We start from the raw sequence: 9,306 nt of genomic DNA on the forward strand, positions 1-9,306 counted from the left end.
GGGCCGTATGGGGTTGGTCTGCCCCCTTATATCCCCCTCTCTTCTTTCTCTCCTCCACTCTCTCATTTCTCTCATCTTTCCACCGAATTTCTCTCTTCTTTCTCACTCATTTCTTTGCCAAATCTTCTCATTTTTTCTGCTAAAACTTCTCCCAATCCATTGGAGACTTCGATCTAGTGGTTACCCTCAAGTTTAAAGCTTGTTTTCTGAAGATTTCCTCGGTATGCTTTTTCAATGCCCTAATTTTATCTTTTTAATTTCTTAGGCATTCTTGGAGCTCTTGTGTGGAATTTCTGTAGCATTTTACTTGGTTTGGATGATGTGAATGTCTTGGATGAAACTGATAGGTTGATTTCTGATTGTGTACAGGAGGTGCTCTGGATAAACCCTTTGGATGAGTATTTGGGAGAGTTGGAGAATGAAGAACAAGAAGAACCTGACTACCATCCTCAAATTCACAACTTGAAGCAACTAAAAGAGAGGGTATCCTGTACCAACGCTAACAAAAAGAGAAAAAAGAGTCATTTGTGCAGAAAATGTGGAGGGGGATTCATGGGAGAAAAAAGAAAGGTACCAAGCTTCATCACACCACATCTCAAGGAAGGAAGGTAAATTTTTCACCACTCTCTACCCATAAACAATTCGAAGTCTTTTCAATGTTGTCACTGAATTTTCTGGGAAGAAACAACACTACAAGGGGAATAGAGGGTGGCTTCAACCTCTTTGAACCCCCATGAGGTAAGGAATGAGGTACATAAGGCTCGTGACGTTAAACAAGCGCTTATTGGGAGGGAACCCAAGTATTCGGGGGTGTTTTCTTGCATTTTTCATATTTTTAGATCATAGTTCATTTTACTTTTAGTATTTCTTAGACTTGTTCTGCTTTTGAATAAGTTCATGCTCACACACTTGGCACATTGTTCACATCGTTTTTAATTGTGGTGTATTTGTGCAACTTCTTGAGAACCTCATGTTTAGTTGTTAATTCATGTGCTAGATTGTCATTTTATTCATTTTTGGAGAAGTCTTCGAACTTGCCATATCATTTTTACATCATTTGAAGTAGAATTTTGAACTTTTGAGGGTTTCTAAAAGTTATACGGCCTTACTGGGGCGTATGGAGGCCGTCTGAGATGAACACAGAGCCAATCCAGTGGCTATGTGCCATCTCAGACGGCCCCCAAACGGCTCTCAGGGCTATCTGTGACACGGCCAAAGGCCACTGTCGGCCCATACGACCCCGATATTGGGTCGTATGAGGGCCGTATGGGGTGGGTCTGCCCCCTTATATCCCCCTCTCTTCTTTCTCTCCTCCACTCTCTCATTTCTCTCATCTTTCCACCGAATTTCTCTCTTCTTTCTCACTCATTTCTTGGCCAAATCTTCTCATTTTTTCTGCTAAAACTTCTCCCAATCCATTGGAGACTTCGATCTAGTGGTTACCCTCAAGTTTAAAGCTTGTTTTCTGAAGATTTCCTCGGTATGCTTTTTCAATGCCCTAATTTTATCTTTTTAATTTCTTAGGCATTCTTGGAGCTCTTGTGTGGAATTTTTGTAGCATTTTACTTGGTTTGGATGATGTGAATGTCTTGGATGAAACTGATAGGTTGATTTCTGATTGTGTACAGGAGGTGCTCTGGATAAACCCTATGGATGAGTATTTGGGAGAGTTGGAGAACGAAGAACAAGAAGAACCTCACGACCATCCTCAAATTCACAACTTGAAGCAACTAAAAGAGAGGGTATCCTGTACCAACTCTAACAAAAAGAGAAAAAAGAGTCATTTGTGAAGAAAATGTGGAGGGGGATTCATGGGAGAAAAAAGAAAGGTACCAAGCTTCATCACACCACATCTCAAGGAAGGAAGGTAAATTTTTCACCACTCTCTACCCATAAACAATTCGAAGTCTTTTCAATGTTGTCACTGAATTTTCCGGGAAGAAACAACACTACAAGGGGAATAGGAGGTGGCTTCAACCTCTTTCAACCCCCATGAGGTAAGGAATGAGGTACATAAGGCTCGTGACGTTAAACAAGCGCTTATTGGGAGGAAACCCATGTATTCGGGGGTGTTTTCTTGCATTTTTCATATTTTTAGATCATAGTTCATTTTACTTTTAGTATTTCTTAGACTTGTTCTGCTTTTGAATAAGTTCATGCTCACACACTTGGCACATTGTTCTCATCATTTTTAATTGTGGTGTATTTGTGCAACTTCTTGAGAAACTCATGTTTAGGTGTTAATTCATGTGCTAGATTGTCATTTTATTCATTTTATTCATTTTTGGAGAAGTCTTCGAACTTGCCATATCATTTTTACATCATTTGAAGTAGAATTTTGAATTTTTGAGGGTTTCTAAAAGTTATACGGCCTTACTGGGGCGTATGGAGGCCGTCTGAGATGAACACAGAGCCAATCCAGTGGCTATGTGCCATCTCAGACGGCCCCCAAACGGCTCTCAGGGCTATCTGAGACACGGCCAAGGGCCACTGTCGGCCCATACGACCCCGATATTGGGTTGTATGAGGGCCGTATGGGGTGGGTCTGCCCCCTTATATCCCCCTCTCTTCTTTCTCTCCTCCACTCTCTCATTTCTCTCATCTTTCCACCGAATTTCTCTCTTCTTTCTCACTCATTTCTTGGCCAAATCTTCTCATTTTTTCTGCTAAAACTTCTCCCAATCCATTGGAGACTTCGATCTAGTGGTTACCCTCGAGTTTAAAGCTTGTTTCTTGAAGATTTCCTCGGTATGCTTTTTTAATGCCCTAATTTTATCTTTTTCATTTCTTAGGCATTCTTGGAGCTCTTGTGTGGAATTTCTGTAGCATTTTACTTGGTTTGGATGATGTGAATGTCTTGGATGAATTTTCACTCAAACTGATGTAAAGCATTTTCGATTCTAGGAATATAGGGGAAACTTTTGCCTCATGAATAGTGACCATACGGCCGTATGATTAAAAAATTTTATTTTTCACTTGTTTCCTCTATCTCTTGCATTTTATTTTGATTTATCTTGTATCCCTATAAGCTTGGACGAAGTTTATCTCCATTGTAGGAATGCCTCACACTAAAAGACTCGCCTCCAAATGCCCAAGAACCAATGAAGCCTCATCTACTCCGGATGAACCCGTCTTCAAATTGGCCCATCATCGAGAGAAATATGATACTTGAAGACAAAACCATTTGGGACGTTGTGTTACATTGATTGGGGGCTTGTGGAGAGCCTTGCGATAGAAAATCAAGTCAAAGAGTGGCTCTCACATAGTTGTTGGGATAAGCTTTTTGCCATTAATGAGCCCACCTTTCACCAATTAACCTTGGAGGTTTTGAGTACGGGATAGGAAATGTGTTACCATTCATTTTCAAGATTTTGGAAGAACACGTACTATGTACCACTTGGACTTTGCCAAGTATTTAAGAATCTATGATGATGAGTTTATTAATTCGATGCTTGGTGACTGTCTTAAGCTTGATTTTCCAAGTGATGTGAGTAGAAGCCACTATTGGGCGACCGTGGGAGGTAGTGACCAGACCCGAAAAGCCTCGCGCATGACAGACCCGACACACAGATACATTCATACTTTGATTGCTCGTTCTATTTGGGGCCTGGCTGATAGCAAGGGGGTGGTCACACAGTCTGATCTTTACACGATGTATTGCATTTTCGAGTAGCACCCTACTTATCTTGGCCATCTTGTTGCCGATGCATTTATTCACCAGGGATAGTATGCGCGATTAGGAGCTATATTTGCCAGATACTATGTGATTAGATTGATCCATGGCATGGGTTTATTCGAGTAGATGCGAGGTATGACCATTGTAGGAGGTGCAACACCCATTGGGAAGGGCCATATACAGGCGATAGGCTTGGTGGTGAGCGAGTGTGCGAGTGGTAGACCTACATGTCCCAGGGCCACTAGCGAATCGAGTTAGCATGCGATAGAGCACACAAAGTCAGAGCCTGAGGACACTCCTGTCCCTACCCCCAGCACTACATCATTACCTAATTTTGACACGAGACTGAGGCTGATTGAGGGAGAGATTCAGGCTATGCGTCAGGAGCAACACGAGATTCGTGGCCAGCTTTACTAGATCATTGTGGGACAGCGTCGACTCAAGGAGGACTTTCACTGTTTCATCACCTCATACTATGGTTCATCCTCGCACACCATGCCCACTTCTTCTGCCACTATGCCACCACCACGGGCACCAGATTGTGATGAGTAGCAGCCCATTTTAGCATGGACACTCATTATCTACTTTAGTTTGCTTTGTTTTGTATTTTTGTATTTTGTTGAGTTGGCATGGTTCTTACCCTAACCACTTGTGTTGTCGAACTTTATTTTCTTGCTTTGTTGACTACTCCCAAGTTTCTCCCTTGTGTTTGTATTGGTAAATTTTTGTGTAATGATGATGTCCCTTTTTTCCTCGCAGGGCATTGAGGGAATTTGGTGAGCTTTCCTAGTTTTTAATGGAGGTCGGATGAGACATGTATTGCTCACCACACCTTTTGTCAAGTCATACCTCACGACGAGCACAAGTTGAACAGGGGAAGTTCATTTTTATCCTCCTCTATTATTCTCATTGCTTCATCTAGCATGTCTTTCATGATTAGTGTACATTGAGGTCAATGTACAACACTAAGTGTGGGAATGAGTGTATTTCATGTATTAGTAGCATTTGTTACATGTTAGTTCTACTTATGATGCTTTGTTCATTCTTGTAAAATTCTTTTAGCCTGGACTAATGATTGATGTGAGTTACTTGTTTTTTATGCTTTAGTGAATCCTGTTTTACCCCTAGTATTGTCATGTGCACTGAATTTTTTGTCGATGCCTTGGGAATAGCCAGTGTGACTACTCTAACTCTCTTGTATGCTTAACACACTTCTTTGAGTACTTGGCCTTAAAACACTAAGTTCTATCCTTCAATGGACTCTTAAGAACTTCTAAGTCTTGTTGAGCTAATCCTAGTGTTGTGTCATGTAGAGTACTTTGAAGATGTTATCTAGGGTGAGTGTGTCAAAAAAAAAAGAGAAAAAAATGAAATGATAGAAAAAATGAGTCTATGTCAGTATTCCTCTGCTATTGAAGCATGATGCGTCTATGTAGACTGTAATTGAGTAGTTGGGTGGCTCTTGTGCCTAACCAGCATGTGCACCCTCTAGAAAGTTTTCAAAATGATGTTGGTGCATTCTACATTAGTCGGACTCGGAAAAAAAAGAAATAATTGATGAAATGAAAATAAAAACCCTAGTGATATTTTTGAGTACCTACCTAAGGTTTTGAGAAGAAAGAGGATTTAGTTTCAAGCTAAATATTTAGAAGGATCTTATTTGGCCATTGAAGTAGCACTTAGTAGTTTAAGACTTAGTAATCTTTGTATGTGGAATGATTTAACATCTAGAGCTGTACTGATTGAAGTCCTTAGGCTAGACCAGATCAGGGCAAATGAGATATAAAATTCACTTACACGGCACAGACATATAAAGTGTGAGACAGGATATTTCTTATTATGCTTATTGAATATAACTCAGCATCTCTGTATCATTGTCCATTGCTTTTGGAGTCTTATATTTGCTTGATGCCAGAGGTAATGCATTTAGCCACTTTTCAGTCTCTTTGTTTTTCATGAGTTGTTTGCTTGGGGACAAGAAACGTTTAGGTGTGGGGATATTTGATAAGTGTCTAAATGTAGGTGTTTTCATATATATATCGTATTCACTTTGCATGTATTTTGTGAGGTTTGATGCCTATTTTGTGCTTAATCGTCTGCTATTTACTTTGTAGGGCATAAGAGAGCCATGGAGAACAAAAAGATATCATTTAGGCGAAATGACAAGAAATTGCAATTTTATACCACCCTCATACCACCCAGTATGGGGGCCATATGGGGGCCATATGGACCCCGTATACACCTTGTATGGAGCGTGAATCTAGATTATTTGCATGCTATATGACCCCCATACGACCCCTATACAACTCGTATGCCATGAGGGGTATAAAAGCTGACTTTTAGGGCAGAATAAGGCACTTTTTGGACAGATTTTAGAGAGGCTACTAGGGAGGCTTTGAGTGACCTTGTGAAGAAGAAGAAGGGCAAGGAAAGGAGGAGATCATCAAAGGCCAAGGTCAAGGGCTCTCATGGCGAGAAGGCGACATCATTCAAAGGGGAGATCAACCGCGATTTGAAGGAATGAGACCCAGGGCTAGAGGAAGCGTTACTCGGCATTCCTTTGGTGAGGGAAGTGTCGTTCGGCACATTCTCTATCTCCTCCTCCACCATTTCATCTAGGGATTGTCATTTATGATTTTGTTTTGTGTTTAACTTGATTGTATTTGTTATTGTAGGATGATGACACACTAGACCCCCAAGGCCACTGGGTGTTGGTGAACCTTGGGGGGTTTTATCATGGGTTTTGGATGATTAATTGTTAATTCCATGCTTGAGTTATTTTGAGATTTAATCCATTGTTTTCATGCTAAGCGCTCTACTAAGGAGAAATCCGTGGCTCTTTTATGAGTGATGCATGTAGATGTGACTTGCTCGCATGTGTTAGATCATGAATGGATTAGAAGGAGATACTTGTATCATCACGCCGAGAAATTGGGTGTTGGTAGCCCTCCATGTTAAGTTTGAGCCAAAGAAGACTAGGTTTACTCCTATTTGAGATTTCCTTATACTTAATGCAATCGTAGGAACGTGGATTCGGAAGAAATTCCTATCGATGTTCGTATGGGATTAGGGTTCAATCGCTGAGGAATTGGGGTTGTTCTAATCTAGAAATCTCTTGATCCAATTTACCCTTGCATCTTTTAATCATTATCCATGTTTCATGATAACCCCTCAAGGGGATCCACATCCATAGGCCTTTGCATTATATTGATTTTCTTGCTTGCTCATTGCTTGTTCTCTCTAATTTGTTGGTAATCTTCTTTTAATTTTAATTGCATCTAGTAGAGTAGATTCCATCACTTGAGATCTTAGGCTAGATAATAGTTCGAGAAGGAGTGATAGGAGATCCTTAGCCCCGTGGAATACGATCCTCGTGTCTTCACATGAGGTATTACTTGGCGATCCCGTACACTTGCGGGGAAACAATCAATCCTCATCGACATCCAACACTACAAAGTCCATAGGAAATATATACTTATCAACCTTCACATGAACATCTTCGACGACACCCCTCGGATGTCTAACTGGTCAGTCATCCAATTGAAGTGTCATCCAAGTGGGCCAAGGCTCTCCCAAGCCTAGCTTTTGAAAGAACGAGTAAGACATGACATTGATGCTAGCCCCTAAATCAACGAATGGCTTCTCTTTACCCAAATTACCAATATTTCATCGAATGATGAAGCTTCTGAGGTCTTTCTTTTTGTTCGGCATATTTTTTTGTAACACCGTTGAATATGAAGCATCTAAGATCACAGATGCACTCGGCTCTAACTTCCTCTTGTTGGTCAAGAGGTCCTTGAGAAACTTTGCATAGAGAGGCATTTGAGACAATGGCTCTACAAATGGGATGTTGATATGCAATTGCTTGAATAGACCCAAGAACTTCTTGTATTGCTCATCATTTTGGTCATTCTTCAATCTTGAAGGATAATTAATTCTTGGCTTGTAGGGTGGGGGTACCACCTCCTTCTCTTTGGCTCTTTCCTCAACCTTCACAACCTCGGGTACTTCAACATTAGTCTTCTCACTTGGAAGCCTACTCTCAACTTCACGACCACTTCTCAAAGTGATCAACTTCACGTGTTCTATCATATTAGTTTTGGTGTTACTAGGCAAGCTTCCTTGAGGTCTCTCCGATAATGACTTCACAATTTGCCCCACTTGATTCTCTAAACTGTGCAATGAAGCAGTGTGGTTGCGAGTGTAGCTTCGACCGACTGAAACCTTCTATCTGAAGATTGGATGAAATTAGTCAAAGCTTTCTCTAGATTGATCATCCAACTTTCCAAACCTGAAAGTCAATTCTCCATGTTCAGGGCTTGTTGTTGTTGGAAACCCGATGTTGCCATGGCCTTTTATTGCCCTTGACTATTCCATGAAAGATTCGGGTGGCTCCTCCAACCCGGATTGTAGGTATTACTATATGGATTGTATTGGGTTCTTATTGCATTACCCACAAAATCCACTTGTTTAATCGAGGATGTGCCACCAATCGAAATCGGGCAATCAGACGAAGCATGTCCACCCCTACACCCAGTACAACTAGTTAGGGCTGCCACTCTAGGAGAAGTTTGAGTATTTAACTTCTTGCTCAATAACTCAACCTGGGTCACCAATGAAGTAACTGCATCGATCTCATGAAGTCTGGCTACCTTCTTTCTATTTGAGTTCCACTGATAAATGTTCATAGCCATTTCTTCGGGTGTCTATGACCTTTTGTTGCCCTTGACTATTCCATGAAAGATTTGGGTGGCTCCTCCAACCCCGATTCTATGTATTACTATATGGATTGTTTTGGGTTCTCATTGCATCACCCACAAAATCCACTTGTTCAATCGAGGATGTACCACCAATCGAAATCGGGCAATCAGACGAAGCATGTCCTCCCCTACACCCAGTGCAACTAGTTAGGGCCGCCACTCTAGGAGAAGTTTGAGTATCTAACTTCTTGCTCAATGACTCAACCTAGGTCGATAATGAAGTAACTGCATCGATCTCATGAAGTCCGGCTACCTTATTTCTATTTGTGTTCAACAGATAACTGTTCATAGCCATTTCTTCAATGAGATTTTGGGCTTCTTTAGGGGTCTAGCTTAATAAGGTACCTCTTGCTGCAGCATCAAGTAACTACCTTGTGCTCGGGTTCAACCCATTATAGAAAATCTAAATGATCATCCACTTGGGAAACCTATGTTGAAGACCTTTCTGCAGGAGCTCCTTGAACCTATCCCATATCTCAAAATTACACTCCAATTCTGTTTGCACAAAGGAGGAAATTTCATTCTTGAGCTTAGCAGATTTTCCAGGAGGGAAATACTGGGCAAGAAAAGCTTCTACCATTTCTTCCCAAGTAGTAATCGATGCTCTAGGTAATGAATGTAGCCACTGCTTTGCTATCCCCTTCAAGGAAAATGGGATGGCCATCAATCTAATAGCATTATCCGAACTCCATTAATCTTAAGCCTTGTCATACACTTCCAAGAAGTTCTCGATGTGGTTGTTCGGATCCTCATCGGCCAAACCATTAAATTCTATCAACTACTGAGGCCGTGTATGAAGGAAAGAAACCAATGTGCATCATAATGCACCAATTTTGGTGGAAATCTTGATAAGGTTCAAACGCGAAGACA

The 9,306-nt window shown here is 41.1% G+C and overlaps 1 non-coding gene across 1 annotated transcript; it reads left to right on the plus strand.

The window, feature by feature from the left end:
• The first annotated feature begins 8,861 nt into the window (after positions 1–8,861).
• Positions 8,862–8,968, plus strand: LOC120279770. Its single transcript, XR_005542072.1, has one exon. It is a non-coding gene; the product is annotated as a small nucleolar RNA R71 (small nucleolar RNA).
• Positions 8,969–9,306: the final 338 nt, after the last annotated feature.

Source organism: Dioscorea cayenensis, chromosome 16 (genome assembly GCF_009730915.1).
Source record: "Dioscorea cayenensis subsp. rotundata cultivar TDr96_F1 chromosome 16, TDr96_F1_v2_PseudoChromosome.rev07_lg8_w22 25.fasta, whole genome shotgun sequence".
NCBI lineage: Eukaryota > Viridiplantae > Streptophyta > Magnoliopsida > Dioscoreales > Dioscoreaceae > Dioscorea > Dioscorea cayenensis.